The sequence below is a fragment of the Magnolia sinica genome, chromosome 15 (genome assembly GCF_029962835.1).
Source record: "Magnolia sinica isolate HGM2019 chromosome 15, MsV1, whole genome shotgun sequence".
Lineage (NCBI taxonomy): Eukaryota > Viridiplantae > Streptophyta > Magnoliopsida > Magnoliales > Magnoliaceae > Magnolia > Magnolia sinica.
In genome coordinates this window covers 45,548,841-45,564,486 of record NC_080587.1, presented here as the reverse complement: position 1 = coordinate 45,564,486, position 15,646 = coordinate 45,548,841, and positions in this window count along the sequence as shown.

The window sequence follows — 15,646 nt, the reverse complement described above, 5'->3', positions numbered from 1 at the left end:
GCATAACCTTAGACGAGTCAAGGAAATCCTTCGACTATTCGAGGGCACCTTCGATTGGTCGAGGGTTTCCTTCAACTGTTTGAGGATGACGGGATTTTTAAGGATTTTGTCACTAGAGTTCGAGCAAGGAATCTTCGACTAGTCGAGTAAGAGCCTTCGGCTAGTCGAAAATGGGCTTAGACTAGTTGAAGGATGCAGATTTTTAGGGTTACTTTTCTTCACTCCAAGTCTTCAATGCTCTTCATTCCTCGCTTAGTTTTCTTGGATCTTTGGCATGTGAATTCTTCATTCTTGGTCTCATAAGATCCATCCTTGGCTTTAGTAATTCGTGAGCATTAAATCCATGCTTTTAACATCCTTTTCAATCCAAGCTCCTAAATTCACCTTGCAACACAAACATGATTAAAATAGAACATTAAGCATTATCTTGTTCATAAAACCAAGTAATAAATGGGGTTTAATATGCAATATTTAACCCTTAACACAATCCCCTAGCAACATTTTGCTAGTCCTGTGCAAAGTATACGAAAAATGAACTTTAATGCGTATTGTTCAAACCTTTTTTAGAAAACGATCTTTTGTGTAATCAAGTATGAATGAGTAGACTCGAGACATGAAAGTGGTATTTTGAAAACCTAGAGCCGAATCACATAAGCAATCAATTAAATAAGTTCTTTATCCATTAAGTCAGAGTATAGTTTGCATATTAAGTTTTTCAATGTGCGCAGTGAAGATCAACTTACTTTCCATAAGGATACTATCATTACATCATGTTAGCTATGTGTACCATATTGAGATTAATTGAGAACTTAAGTACTAATTCTGAACTTATCCCATTTTATTTTCATTTTTTGATTTTATATCGATGCTCAATTTTTATTCATTCTTTTATAGACTTTGCATTATTTTTGTATTGTTTTCCAGTCTTTTCTAGTCTTTTCACCATACATGACTTTTCTGTCGATCTCATTGTTTTTAATTGGTTCTTTTCATCTTTTAAGGTGGATAAAATTCTCCAGACTTGATTCTGAAAAGGGTGAGTTCTCAGTCCTAGAGGGGGGGAGGGGGGTGAACAGGACTATGCCAAATAAAATTTAAATGCGGAATATAAAGGTAGATAACATAAATAAATTGCAACCTCTAATGAACTAGTCTTAGGAGGTTGATATAAACTTTGTTCAAAGGACAACCTTACACAAAAAACTAAGGTTTATAGTAGGGCAACCTGATGTCTTAAAGTTAGTAAGCATCAAAACATCAAACTAATATCAAAGGCAAATAAAATAAATCTAGCTATTACAACATTCATCATATGTATATGAAAATAAATACAACATTCAACACCTCACATACATCACCATCATCATTATCATCATCATCCAAACTCCGAGAATTATAGTGGTTTGGGTGTACACCAACTATTCTTAAACAGCCACCATACTCCACTCCCAATATCCATCACCGAAGGGATATTGGCTTTCACTAAGAAAGAAGGTTTTCCAAGGTTTACTTTCAAACCTTTACAATTGTGTTTTCAATGGGCTACCACAATTAAAAACCTCACACACTGAGATTTTCTAGCTATCTCAGTCAAAACCAAAATGAAAGATTTTATGGCAATCATACAAACCATAATATAATAAATGAAATATATTTATCTGAATATTCTTCTTCGATGTAGCCCAGTAGAACCAATTCTTTATAGACGAAGATGTTCAAAGTTCAATCTCAAAAATGAAAGGGTACTAGGTCTAAATGAATTTTAATTTAAAATCAACCTTGGGCTAGCTTGATTTTATTTCTTAGATCTCAAAAGGGTAAAGAAAAATTTCCTTTTTAATAAGTAAAATTGAATAACAAGAGATCAATAAAATCAAAATCAAAAGAGTTATAAAAGAATATAAAAATACTGAGCAATAGCTTCACAATAACAGAGACTTAATTCTCAGAGTGGAGGTTGATATAACTTGGAATGAATGAATAAAGATGAGAAATGTCCTCTATTTATAGGGTGAAATTCGGTTCCCTCCTACCACGACTGGTCCAAGCAGCGACCAATTTTTAAAAATTTTGGCATGATCGGATATACCCGTCACTCGACTGGTTGAGTGGCCTGCTCGACTAGTAAAGCATAGTACTCGACTGGTCGAGTGAGCTTAAAATAGCTTGTTGGACTTCGAGTCGAGCCCTGCTTGACTGGTCGAGCCATTCTCCACGACTGGTAGAGCAGGGTGCTCGACTGGTCGAGTCCTCAATAGAAAATCCAAAAAATATCAAATAATTCCTCGACTAGTTGAGAAAAACCTTGGACTGGTCGATCAAGTGCTTGGACTAGTCAAACCAAGACTAGGACTAGTTGAAGCAAGGTCCAAATTAAGTGTCATGACCCAAATTATATATGCAATAAGCATGACCTATTCCTAAGGTCTTTTTATGGTCATGTATAACTAAAATGTGAGTATTGAACTTGTCAACTAGTTCACTTTGGTAGATAAAATACTTGAAGTATTTTGAAGCTTGAAACCTGTACACTTTCGCTTAAATGCTTGAACTTAAGCTTGAGTACTTGAGCTTGAGCTTAGGCTTGAGCTTGTGTACTTGTACTTGAGCTTGGACTTGAGCTTGTGTATGAAGTTGTACTTGCATTCTGACTTGTGTATGATCTTTGGTAGTTGAACATGCTCTTCAACTTGAAGATGTAGAAGCTTTAGATTGTTGATGTAGTTGACACAAAAACTCATCTTTGAATGAAGGTGAACTTTCCATTCATTGAACTTGAAGGAGAGTTTTCCATCTATCAAACAAGTCAGTCACTGTTAAGTGGCTTGCTGCTATAAAATTTGACAACACAAGGTGCTAGATCTAAAACATAGCACTTACAATCTCCCCCTTAGTCAAATTTGTGACAAAACTAATTTAGAGAATGAATCTAGTCAATATATACATTCACAATCAAATCAATCTTACAAAATTCTTCAAAACTCCCCATCAATCTACTCCCCCTCACTATGAGCTTGGTGACTTTCAGAGACCTATATTAATAGATACATTTCAAAAAAAAAATCTACATACATGCATCTCATGCATCTCAGCATTCACCAAACATATTCATCATCTACGCAAATTTCTCCCCCTTTTTGTCACAATATGACAATGGAAGACATAGAATCAGGCATGAAAGGATAAATAGAATGAGAATAAAAGCTTAGAAGATTAAACCATAAAGCATGGAAGCATCAACTTTTAAGAGTTATACATGTCCAGCTATTAGGGAGTGAAAGTCATAAGTAATCCTTAATACAAATCCAAAAAAAAAATATCATATAATGCATACTAATCAGAGCCAGAAGAAGACGGAAGTGGGATGGACGGATCTATCTGATGTAATCCCTTAGTAATGCGTCCAAAATACTCACACATATATTTCATTTAATTTTCTTGGGATATTGTCAATCCATCTACCTTCTCTTCTAATACTCTAAGGCGCTCATCAAAACTGGAAGGCTGAAAATTAAGAATACCCTCAATGTCATTAGATTCTAATTCATTAAAAATATCATCCATATCGGCGTTAGTTGATAGTGCATCTTCCTTGCCAACTTCTTCTCTAACTTCTCCAACATCCCTATTTATTTGACCATAACTTCAAATTCATCTTGTTGATATTTGAATTGTTGAATGGAAGATAAGAAGTAGGAGCTTCTCCAGGTGGCATAACCACAGAACAATGTAAAGCAAGGGCGATCATTAAATAAGTGAATGGAATATTACTATGCCCCGGATGAAGTCAAAATTGGATAATAAAATAATAGATTAAAGAAGGAAGACACACTGAAATGCCTAACACAACAGAATGAAGAATACGCACCATAAAGGTAGTTAGTTTGGCCTTGTTACCAGATGTAGGGTAAACATTGGAAATAAAGATGTGATGTAATACTCTGTATTTGGGCAACATTTGGTTGGCCCGGCGTGCATTCCCGGAGCTCTGTTCTAAGTTCATGTTGCATAAATTTCTGGTTAAACATTTTTCTGACTCATTCAATCTTTCAGCCAATGTCGGAATAGGAATGCCTTCATCATTCACTTAAATGTCCATCAACCTAAAAATTAAGTGATGATTTACTTTGTATGAACCTTCTCTAAACATGATAGTGAAGGTCAAATCTTCAATAGAAGCATCACTTATACACGGATACATTGCTTGTGCAATGGAGTAGTATGCCAATCTGCCCCGATTCAGAATGTTATCCCATCCTACAACAACAAGGAGGGGAATAATGTTAAATTGAATAAGATGGTTTGCATTGACGGTCCACTCAACAATTATGTTGCGGTGACGGATATCCTACACATATTCCATGTTCTTTTCGGGTGGTCGAAGAGTACGCACTGAAATGGAACGAGAAGAAGATGCTCAAGTATGTTTCTTCTTTAGTCTACCTTCCATTGCAAGAGTAAACAAGAGAATGTAAGAAAGGATTTAAGTGTTTCAATCTTAACAGATTTTACCCTAAACATTAAGGAAATCACAAGGAAACTTGAAATAAAGGAAAAAATCAAGCTAAATAACAATTAAGGAACCCAAATCCAAAAGAAAATTGAAAATGATACACATACCAAGTAGTAATCGAAGGTGGGTTTGACCGATCGGAGAAGGTGTTAGTGAAGAAGAAGAAAGAACGGAGAAAAGTGATTTTTACACATTAAAAGCCCTCCAACCATGCACCACGACTGGTCGAGTACATACTTGACCGGTCGTGCCACGACTATCGAGTATGTATACGACTGGTTATGCAAGCACAAAAATGCACAAATTTATTAATTTTTAAAATCTGAAAGTTTGCATAAAAAATATACAAAAATAGAACACGTAAACATGATAAACTCAGATCAAATTACACATACCAATATTCATTTTTAATTTAGAGAACCTATTTCTATCAAGTGGTTTAGTGAATATATCTGTAAGTTGATTTTCAGTTTGAACATAATCAAATGAAATAATTTTATCTTCCACTAATTCCCAAATGTAATGATATCTAATGTCAATATATTTGGTTCGGGAATGCTGGATGGGATTCTTAGGAATATTAATTATGCTAGAATTATCACATTAAGAGTCATAGTATCTAGCACTAACCCATAGTCATTTAACATTCTTTTCATCCACACAAGCTGAGTACATGCATTTTCAACTGCAATATATTTAGCCTCAGCTGTGGATAGAGACATAAAACTTTATTTCTTGTTATGCCACAAAACTAAACAGTTCCTGACATAAAAACATCTACCACTGGTAGGCTTTCTATCATTTATATTCCCAGCCTAGTCAGCATCCATATAACCAACTAATTGAACATTAGTATCAAGCGGATACCATAAGCCTAGAATGGCCGAACTTGTGGCATATCTTATAATTCGCTTAATAGCAATAAGGTGTGATTCCATAGGATCTGATTGATATCTAGCACAGATGCCTACACTAAATGTTATATCAAGTCAGCTTGCAGTTAAATATAATAAGCTACCAATCATACTGCGATATAACTGAGGATCTACACTTTTACCTGTTGCATCCTCAGAAAGCTTAAGAGTTGTACTCATAGGTGTATCAAAGTTTTTGCTATTTTCAAATCCAAATTTCTTAACTAGATTTAGAGTATACTTAGTTTAAGAAATGAAAATACCATCATCAAGTTGTTTAACTTGTAAACCTAGAAAGTAATTCAATTCTCCCAACATGCTCATTTCGAACTTAGATTTCATCAACTCTGCAAACTCAATAGATAGGTTAGAACATTTAGAACCATAAATAATGTCATCAATGTAAATTTGTACTATAAGTATGTGTTCATTATGTGTCTTAAGAAAAAGAGTTTTATCAACACTCCCCGTAACAAAATCATGACTTAGCAAAAACTTTGTCAATTTCTAATACCATGCCCTAAGATTTTGTTTCAAACCATAAAGTGCCTTTTTAAGGCGATACACATGATCAGAATATTTAGGGTCTTCAAAACCCTTAGGTTGTTCAATGTATACTTCTTCATGTAGATCACCATTCAAGAAAGTACTTTTCACATTCATTTGATAGATTTTAGTCTTTTTAAAATAAGTAATGGATATGAACAATCTAATAGATTCAAGACGAGCTACTAGGGCAAAGGTTTCATTATAGTTGAATCTTTCTCTCTGAGTGTACCCTTGTACAACCAGTTTAGCCTTGTTTCTTATAATGTTTCCTAATTCATCAGATTTATTTTTTAAAATCCACTTGGTTCCTATAATATGTTTATTAGATGGTCTTGGAACCAAATACCACACATCATTTCTAACAAATTGATTTAGTTCATCTTGCATCGCAACTATCCAATTTTCATCATTAAGTGCCTCTTTTACATTGGCTGTTTCAATTTGGGAAGCAAAACATGCATAATTGCATATGTTTTCCAATTGTCTATGAGTATGTACATTAGTGAGGGAGTTGCCTAGGATTTAATCAGTGGGATGATCTTTGACTGATCGTAGTTCAAAGTTGGTTTGATAAGATGAGGAGTCAAGTTTATCAAATACAGTGACTTCATCATCTTCTGAACTAGATATTGGTATGTTCAGGTGATCATCAATAACTACATTTATAGAATCTTGAATAACACTAGTTCTCTTGTTTAGAACACAATATGCTCAACTATTTAACGCATAACCTAGGAAAATCCCTTCGTCACTCTTAATATCGAACTTGCCTAAAATTTTCCAATCTCATAAAATATAACACTTACTACCAAAAATTTGAAAGTATTTTACAGTGGGTTTCTTATTAAACCATAATTCATAAGTCATTTTATCTTTTGATTTTCTAATGTAAACACGATTTATTATATAGCATGCAGTATTAATAGCTTCGGCCCATAAATTCTTAGGCAATTTCATGCTATTTAACATTACATTGGCCATCTTTTGTAGCACTCTGTTCTTCTTTTCAACAACCCCATTTTGTTGAGGCGTCTTAGGATCAGAAAACTCGTGTGATATACCATGGTCGCTACAGAACCTCTCAAAATTGCTAGTCTCGAATTCTGATCCATGATCGCTTCAGATCTTGACTACATTCATTTCTTTTTCTGTTTGAATACACTTAAGTATTCTTTTGACTTCATCGAGAGTTTCAGATTATTCTCTCATGAATGCAACCCAGGTAAATCTAGTAAGAAGTACTTTTTACCTCCTCTACTCTCCGTTCTGGTTGGTTCTACTAGATCCATGTGGAGGAGTTCAAGAGGTTTGGATGTGGCAATGGAGTTTACTTTCTTGTGACTACTCCACATTTGTTTTGTAATTTGACATGCGCCACATATTTTATCCATTTTTTCGATTTGGGTAGACCCCTAATTAGATCAGCTTTGCTCAATATATACAGATTCTTGTAGTTTACATGTCCAAGGCGTTTGTGCCATAACTCACTATCATTGGTTTGGAACATGTAACAAGATAATTTAGATGAGCAAGGTTCATTTACAATATAACAATTCTTAGATGTTCTACAACCATTTAATATCATGCAACCTTTCTCATTTGATATCTCGCATCCTTGATTTGTAAATTTAACACTATGCTTGTTATCCCAAATTTGAGATATGCTTAAAAGATTGTACTTAAGACCTTCTACAGATAGAACATTCTCAAAAGGAGGAAGGTTAGAGATATGAACCATACCTTGGCTAATAATTTTGCAATTTCTTCCATCATCAAATGTGACTAAACCATCAATCATATCCTTAAAGTTGGTGAACAAATCTCTGTCACCTGTCATGTACCTTGAGCAACCACTGTTTAGGTACCACTTGATTGACTCGAAGCCTTGAAGGCGGTGTTCGCAGCTAAGCAAGTAACCTTAGGAGCCCATTTCATAGTTGTTTTGGGTTTTGGAGCACTATTGGTTTTTCTTTTCTTATAATTACTATTAACCCTAACATTAGAGTTAGACTTGAGAAGCTCTTTAAGTAAATCCATAATTCTTTTAGCTAAAGGATTATAAGATTGTTTTCTAAAGCTGATATTATTAAAATTGACTTTAGGTGCTTGGAAAGTCTTTGAATTTCTAGATTTGTTATGATTATTTTGTTTCAAGACATTTCCTTTTGAGTTAGAGGATTCTCCTTTGACAAACATTGGAGAAATGCTCTTATTTTTAAGAGGAATGAATTTATCATAGCCCAGACCCAATCTATCTCCACATGTTCTAGATGCGGTTAATAACTTTTCAAGTTTAGGGTCTCCTTGGGCATACCTCCATGTATCCTTTGAACTCAAGAGGGAAGATACTTCATTTTTTAATTTCTCATTCTCTAATCTTAATTTTTCAACTTCTGATGTTTTGAAATTCAAATCACATTTTGTTTTTTCTAAAAAATTAGAAATATGAGACTTTTCTAAAATAACATTTTCAAAATCCTCTTTTAACTTCAGAAATTTCTCTTTTTGAAGCTTAAGTTTGACAGCAATCTTACAACTCTCCCTGTATAGGGCATTATAAGCATCTTGAAGATCATCTTCATTAGCGTTTTCAAGGTAGTTCCTTGGATTTTCATCATTAGTTAAATCACAACTATCTGGGGAAGTGACTCTGTCTAGAGTCATTAAAGCCTTGACTTCATTTGAAGTTTCAGGTTCTAATTCATCTGAATTGCAAGAGGCTTCAGAGTTGGATGATTCATCCCATGTGGCTAACATGCTTTTTCTCTTTGGCTTGTCCCTCTTTGGACACTTGTCTGTCAAATGCCCGTATTCATGGCAGTTGAAACATTGGCTATCTTTTAGATATTTTCAAGTTTTTGATTTTCCCTTTTTCTTCTTAAAGCGTTTTTAAAAATCAACTCCTTTCTTACTCTTAAAAAATTTGTAAAACTTTTTTGCAAGTAAAGCCATATCATTCTCTAAGTTTTCACAATCAGAATGTAACGCCCTGAAATTCAGGGGTCGAGCATAACTCAGCTCCCGAGTTCCAAAACACACTTATGCAATATATTTAATGATGGATGTATGTTGTCTGTATTAGTGCATAAAACATGGAATAGATTAAGCCAAAACACAGATATAGCTTAGGGATAAGTGAATAAAACAAGCGGAAGACTTATAGAAATATATGTGTACAAGTGTAAATCCCTGCAATACATACGCAACCAGGTCGTAGTGAAAGTGTTATTTATCAAAATTACAAGTATCAAGTTACATCATTTAATTCCCAAAAATAATCCCAGCATCCCGCGCATCAGAACAAGGCTCGCTAGAACCCGTCTGAAAACTGAATATAAGAGAAAACAGCCTCATCATCATCCATCTCCCGCTCTGCCTCAGAAGTCGCATCCACATCTGCAACATCAGAACCTAAGACAGTCTGGTGGGTGTTTAACACTGCCCCAGAACGTGGGAGTGAGTGATCAACTCAGTGGAATAATAAGGCACTGGTTAACATGTTATCAGTTCAATCAAGCAGTAATGATAAAGCAGAACAATTAAACAAGTCCTAAGTACTCTTGTTAATGCAAGGATGTATGCAAAATGATGCGTGCCCTCACGCGTACACCCTTAGCGTCTTCATCTTACGTTACGCATGACACCACCTCAAAGTGCGCCACATCTACAAAGCACATGCAAATGCGGTGCATGGATATGATTACCAAGTTGTTATTAGTCCTTTTCATACAGCAGGATTGGGAAGCTAAGATACCTTCCTCATATCACCATCCAAACAGTGATCCATTCTAGGGTCGTCAATCCTAGGCATCTCATACGATCATATGTTTTGAGGTCGTTGCAAAGGGCTCGTCACCAATCAATGCACGCCTATCTTACCATTGTTACTACACTAAGGCTTGTCACCTCAATGCGGTATCCAGGTATGCTCGAGGTCACTACAAAGGGCTCGTCACCAATCAATGTAGGCCGACAGCATGAATATAGTGTCCCATACCACCATAATCAGCTCACGAGTTCAGTTGCTCATTGGTCACTACGGGAAGGCTCGTCACCCCAGTGTAGGCCGACAGCTCGACCACGGTGTCCCATACCACCATGTCCGGCTCATGAGTTTTGCGGATCAAGGTACCATGGTTAATAGGATTTCATTGGTAAGTTCGGTACCTTAGATTCGAGCAGTAGCGTCCATATATGGTGAACATACATCGGACAACCGGGTTACTTGACAAACTCGACTAGCACGAGTGTACATTGAGTTGAATGACATAGAGTGCCCAAACACTCCGTGTGGCCAAACCACTGCCGACAACTCTAATACGACTCGGGTTCGTCTAATACGTCCTTTGTGGCGAAACAATCTCAGCCACAACCTTAAGGCTGATTACCGATTTCCTGCACTAATGCATAGTCCCACACACATTACACTACAACAGATAATCGTATTAAATGTAGAACAGTAATGGAGCAATAACTCAAATCATGTGGTACTCAAGCACTTGAAGAATATCAACTTAACATAAATGTAAGCATAAGTAAGACTTGAATTTAAATAACAAGGAATGTAACTAGCAAGAAGGAAATCATGTACACTAGTGGGAGAGTCGAGAATCGCTTCTCAATGCCCATACTAGGTTGAAATATCACACTTTAGATCATTCAGGCATTTCTACAAACACTTAGAATACACAATACAACATATATGACATATGTTGAAATACACATATTTGGACAATTCCTTTTACCAAGGAGTTGTCGCACATACATCTAGCATACATACATGACAAATAATCATGGCAAACATAAGTGCATATTTTATACATATACGGTACTTTATACATACACATAGAATACACAAATCTCAACATAATACATGTATATCAGGAACGCAACATAAACACAACATTTGGCATGTAAAATCTCATCCATAACAAGAATAAATCATTAACTGGCATTGAAAGCCTTGAAAACCATAACCTATACACTTAAAGTTCGCACCTTAAGCCAGAAAAGAACACCGAATTGATTCAAGACGAGTTGTCTTCGTCAACGGCGACAGGATAACCTAAGGCAAGAATAGAAATGAGATACAACAACACCAAGACTAATCTAAGCTCTAACACAGATTAGGGTTAGGTTAACTTACCCAAAGATGAACTCAGAATCGTCAGAATAATGATTCAAAGTGAAGGTTCAAAGATGAAGAAGGACAGGAAAGAATCCAAGATGATTCACCAAACTTCTCTCTCACTTTCTCTCTCTTTTCCACTCTCTTTCCAAGCTAGGGTTAGAGAAAATTCGTATGGAAAAGAGAGCTAGGGTTTAAGGACTATAAATAGGCCTAACTTTGATGAAAATAACCCCAGGGCCAAGGTATGCTTAGGGTATAACCAAAACCAGCCTCTCACGATCCAACGAAGCACTTCTGGTGGGCCAAATACCACGAAAGGTCAGACTTAAGCTCCTTGACCATGGATCTAGGTCAAGCTGAGTTTTCGTACCGACCGGCTCTTCAGATCAGCCATGGTAGACCACACTCAATTTAACGGTCACAGAATCTCGATCAGGTCCACAAGCACAAGGATATGCCTCGGCCACCTTCCCTGATCAGAGGGTGAAATTGGGTCAGAATCCAACGGTCAGATAGCTTAAAATTGTCGCGCAAGCGACACGACTCAGATTTCATAAAAGCTTAATAAATTTCCAACCGTTCTCACACTCTTCATTTCAGACTCAATCAAATCGACCCAGAATAACACATGGACTTGATTTTCAAGGTGATGGTCAAGCCCAACATGGTGACCGCAACAGCCTAAGATCAACCCTATCGGACTTTCGACGCACGGTCTAGGTCCGATCCAGAACTTCTAAAAATTCCCTAGAACAACTGGTTTTAGCGATGGATCCCAGATTTCAGAGTAACATAGCGCTAACTAATCTACAAGTTTTGAGTCATGCAGATCGAATTTAAAGTGATTGATGCGAATTTCACAAGCAATCAAGTATAGCGCTAATTATCCCAAAAACAACTACTTAGGGAAAGATTAGTACAAAAATTTCCAGGGTCATTACACAGAATTATTATCTTGAGAAAGAGATTTAGATGATTTAAGAGCGATAAACTTACCTCTTAGAGCTTTGAAATTTAACTCATATGTTTGAAGAGAACCAATAAGTTCCTCAACCCTCATGTTATCTGTGTCTCTAAGTTCCTGAATGGTAGTAACTTTGGAATTGAATCTCTCAGGGAGTGATTGCAGAATTTTTACATAGACTTTGTTTTCTGGGATGCTATCTCCAAGACTCCACATAGAGTTTACTATGTCATTTAGTTTCGTATAGAAGTCCATGAATGTCGCATTTTTTTCCATACGAATTTCCTCAAACTTAGTTGTGAGGATCTGAACTTTAGACTTTTTGACAATAGATGTACCCTCATGTGTCATTTCAAGAGTGTCCTAGGCTTGCTTAGCAGTATCATAAGATATAATTCTTTTAAATTCATCTGGTGATAGTGCACAAGTGATTGTATTTAAAGCCTTAACATTAGCACTGCTGTCATTTTTTTAAAGAGTAGTCCACATATAATATGGTGTTTCTCTCATGAACTTGGTTCCATCACTGCCTAGAACTTCAGACATTGGTGAGTCCATCTAGTCACTATAGCTTACCACACGCTTTCATCAATGGACCTTAAAAAGATCCTCATACATGCTTTCCAATAAGCATAGTTAAAGCCATCAAATGGTGGTGGCCTGGTAATAGATAGGCTATCAAAATTTGACATTATGAAAGCTCTGGATTGAAAAACTCAGGAAATGAATCCAAATAAATGAGCCACTTAGCTCTGATACCACTTGAAAAGGGTGAACTCTCAGTCCTAGAGGGGGGTTGAATAAGACTATGCCAAATAAAAATTCAATGTGGAATATAAAGGCAAATAACATAAATAAATTGCAACCTCTAATGCACTAGTCTTGAGAGGTTGATACAAACTTTGTTCAAATGACAACCTTACACCAAAAACTAAGGTTTATGGTAGGACAACTTGATGTCTTGAACTTAGTAAGGATAAAAAACTCAAACTAATACCAAAGGCAAATAAAATAAATCTAGCTATTACAACATTCACCACATGCACATGAAAATAAATACAACATTCAACACATCACATACATCACCATCATCATCATCATCCAAACTCTGAGAATTATAGTGGTTCGGGTGTACACCAACTATTCTTAAATAGCCACCCTACTCCACTCCCAATATCCACAGCCCACAAGATATCGACTTTCATTAAGAAAGAAGGTTTTTGAAGGTTCACCTTAAAACCTTTACATTTGTATTTTCAATGGGCTACCACAATTAAAAAAACCCACACATTGAGATTTTCTGGTTATCTCACTCAAAACCAAAATGAAAGATTTTCTGGCAATCTTATAAACCACAATATAATAAATGAAATATACTTATCTGAAGATTCTTCTTCAATGTAGCCCAGTAGGACTAATTCTTTGTAGACGAAGATGTTCAAAGTTCAATCTTACAAATGAAAGGGTTCTAGGTGTAAATGAATTTTAATTTAAAATCAACCTTAGGCTAGCTTGATTTGATTTCTTAGATCTCAAAAGGGTAAAGCAAAATTCCCTTTTTAATAAGTAGAATTGAATAACAAGAGATCAATAAAATCAAAATCAAAAGAGCTATAAAAGAATCTAAAAATTATGAGTAATAACTTCACATTAGCAGGGACTTAATTCTCAGAGAGGAGGCTGATATAGCTTAGAATGAATGAATAAAGCTGAGAAATGTCCTCTATTTATCGGGTGAAATTCGATTCCCTCGACTGGTCCAAGCAACAACCAATTTTCAAAAATTTTGTTACGATCGGATAAACCCATCACTCAACTAATCGAGTGGCCTGCTCGATTGGTCGAGTGGGCTCAAAATAGCCTGCTTGACTTCGAGTCGAGCCAGTCTCCACAACCGGTCGAAAAAAGGCGCTCGACTGGTCGAGTCCTCAACAGAAAATCTGAGAATTTTGAAACAATTCCTGGACTAGGTAAGAAAAACCCTAGACTAGTTGAGCCAGTGCCTAGACTTGTCAGACCAAGACTAGGACTAGTAGAAGCAATGTCCAAATTAAGTACCATGACCCAAATTCTATATGCAATAAGTATGACCTATTCTGTCTTTCTATGGTCATGTATACCTGAAATGTGAGCATTGAACTTGTCAACTCGGTCATTTCAGTTAATAAAATACTTGAAGTACTTTGAATCTAGAAACTTGTACACTTTGGCTTGAATGCCTGAACTTAAGCTTGAGTAGTTGAGCTTGAGCTTGTATACTTGTACTTGAGCTTGGACTTGAGCTTGTGTATGAAGTTGTACTTATACTCTGACTTATGTATGATCTTTGGCATTTGAACATGCTCTTCAACTTGAAGATGTAGAAGCTTTAGATTGTTGATGTAGATGACATAAAAACTCATCTTCAAATAAAGGTGAACTTTCCATCTATCAAACTAGCCAATCACTCTCAAGGGGTTTGTTATTACAAAATTTGACAACACATGGTGCTAGATCTAAAACATAATACTTGTAGATTCTCACCATCTATCAATGATTCACATACTAACAATAAGAAATTCTAACACTATTCATAGAAAACAATTTAAACGTGTCTTGTGATGCAGGTTAACATTGGTTGAAGGATGGACCAAAGACCGAGAAGTCATTCATGAAGACTTCTAAATATTACACCACCATGTTAGAAAAAATACTCAACATCCATCGCTGAAAAGTGGTGGGGGCATTACATAGCCCGAATGGCACCTTTGGTAAGCAAAGGTGCCATAAGGACATATAAATGTGTTCTTTTCCTGATCTTTGAGTGCTATCTCGACCTGATTGTAGCCTGAATAGCCATCGATGAAGTAATAGTAAGAGTGACCAGATAGCCTTTCCAAAATTTGATCGATAAAGGGCATAGGAAAGTGGTCCTTCCTCATGATGGTATTCAACTTCCTATAGTTAATGCACATTCTCCAACCAGTAGTGATCCTAGTTGCCATGAGTTTATTATTGGCATTGGCTACGATGGTGATTCTAGACTTCTTGGGAACCACCTGAGTTGGACTCACCCATTGGTTATCAGATATTGGGTATATGAGACTTACATCCAATAGCTTAAGAACCTCGGCCTTAACCACTTCTTTCATGTTTGGATTTAGTCTATGTTGTGATTGTCGTGAGGTCTTCGCATTATCCTCAAGATGAATGTGGTGAGTACAAATCAATGGGTCAATTTCCTTGAGGTCTGTAATCGACCATCCAAGGGCTCCTTTGTGATCAATGGGAGTAGAGATGAGCATACTCTTCTATTCTTGCTCAAGGTAGGAAGAAATCACCACTGGGTATATCTCATCTTGACCTAAGTAGACATATTTTAAATCAGAGGCAAAGGTTTTAGGTCAAGCTTCGGTGCCTTCAGGTTAGAAGGTAGTGGCACTACATCAGTTCGAGGGCAATTCTTCAAATTATGGACTCCATCGGTTAACTTCAAGTACCGACATGGTATCCAGTATGGTCCCTATCTCCCTAATCATGTCATCATCAAAATCATGGGAGTGGGCTAGGCACGTCTCAAGAGGGTCAAAGGATAA